The sequence below is a fragment of the Rhinoderma darwinii genome, chromosome 1 (genome assembly GCF_050947455.1).
Source record: "Rhinoderma darwinii isolate aRhiDar2 chromosome 1, aRhiDar2.hap1, whole genome shotgun sequence".
NCBI classification, from domain to species: domain Eukaryota; kingdom Metazoa; phylum Chordata; class Amphibia; order Anura; family Rhinodermatidae; genus Rhinoderma; species Rhinoderma darwinii.
Window position 1 is genome coordinate 295,778,241 of NC_134687.1, and position 2,040 is coordinate 295,780,280.

Below are 2,040 nucleotides of genomic sequence, written 5' to 3' on the forward strand. Positions count from 1 at the left end.
TTTGCCTGCGTCTTTTGCATTAGCTTCAACAGCTTAAAAAAACGCCAAAAAAAAAGGTCAAACTACACTGGCAATTCAAAATCTGCTTCAAAATTCCTGAAGGAATTTTGAGTCAGATTTTTTTTGCCTTACTAAAAACGCTGTGTGAACATACACTAAGAGTATGGTACTTGTTTTTAGCCGTTTTCTGTCTTTCTCAAAACAATTTTTGGTAGGGGTGCCCTGAGGAAATTTAATTTTTCCAGTAGTGCCTCGAGTCCGAAAAGGTCTGGAAACTCTGTACTAGGCTACAGGATCACACCGGCCTACGCAAGGATCCCGACGTGAAGCAGCTCAGTTCGTCTTGGGAACGGGGCCTAGGTGATTACAATTTTTTTTTGGGGGGCACGGTGTACGAGGGGGAGGTGAGGGATTATGACACGGTCTACAGAGAGGCTGTATGGCACAATCTACAGGGGGCACTATTTACAAGGGGGGCTGTGTGTGGCAGCCAGGGGAGGGGGGCATTATACTGTGTGGGGGCCGCTAAGGGAGATTATACTGTGTAGGGGTACAACAGGGGGCAATATACTGTGTGTGGCACTTAGGGGACATAATACTGTGTGGGCACAATTAGAGGGCAAAATACTGTGTCCTTGAAGGGGTTATAATAATAATAATATATTATTAAATATTATTATTATACAGCATGGGGGGCACTAGAGGAGCATTATACTGTGTGGGGGCACTATATAGAGCATTTTACTGTGGGTGGCATTATACTTTTTTTATGGGACATTTTTTTTATGATGTGGGGGCGCGCCGAAAGATAATTTTGCACGGGGCGACTCTAATCAGAGAAGACATCACCTGTGAGTCACTAGCTATAAATGTGCTGTAATCACATAAATTGCCTGCAGAGCTCCTGTGTATAACTGGAATCTTCCACTATATGGTAACTACATGGTGGTAATATTGGTCTTTGTATAGTGGTTTTTATTCAGTAACAGTATGGGGGTATTATTCAGTCACTATGTGGTTATGGTGTGGAGATATTATTCAGTAACAGTATGGGGGCACTATCCAGTCACTATGTGGTTATGGTGTGATGGTATTATTCCGTAACAGTATGGGGGTATTCAGTCACTATGTGGTTATGGTGTGGAGGTATTATTCAGTCACTAGGTGGTTATGGTGTTGTGGAGGTATTATTCAGTAAGAGTATGGGGGTAACATTTAGTCACTATGTGGTTATGGAGTGGCGGTATTATTCAGTAACAGTATGGGGGCACTATTCAGTCACTATGTGGTTATGGTGTGGAGGGATCATTCAGTAACAGTATGGGGGTAATATTCAGTCACTATGTGGTTATGGTGTGGAGGTATCATTCAGTAACAGTATGGGGGTAATATTCAGTCACTATGTGGTTATGGTGTGACGGTATTATTCTGTAAAAGTATGGGGTAATATTCAGTCATTATGTGGTTATGGTGTGATGGTATTATTCAGTAACAGTATGGGGGTATTATTCAGTCACTAGGTCGATATGGGGTGGAGGTATTATTTAGTAACAGTATGGGGGCACTATTTAGTCACTATGTGGTTATGGTGTGGAGGTATTATTCAGTAACTGTATGGGGGTAATATTCAGTCACTATGTGGTTATGGTGTGGAGGTATTATTCAGTAAGCGTATGGGGGTAATATTCAGTCACTATGTGGTTATGGTGTGGTGGTATTATTCAGTATCAGCATGGGGGTATTATTCAGTCACTAGGTGGTTATGGTGTGGAGGTATTATTCAGTTTGGGTATGGGGTAACATTCAGTCACTATGTGATTATGGTGTGGCGGTATTATTCAGTAACAGTATGGGGGCACTATTCAGTCACTATCTGGTTATGGTGTGGAGGTATCATTCAGTAACAGTGTGGGGGTATTATTCAGTCACTATGTGGTTATGGTGTGGAGGTATTATTCAGTAAGAGTATGGGGGGCACTATTCAGTCACTATGTGGTTATGGTGTGGAGGTATCATTCAGTAACAGTATGGGGGTAACGT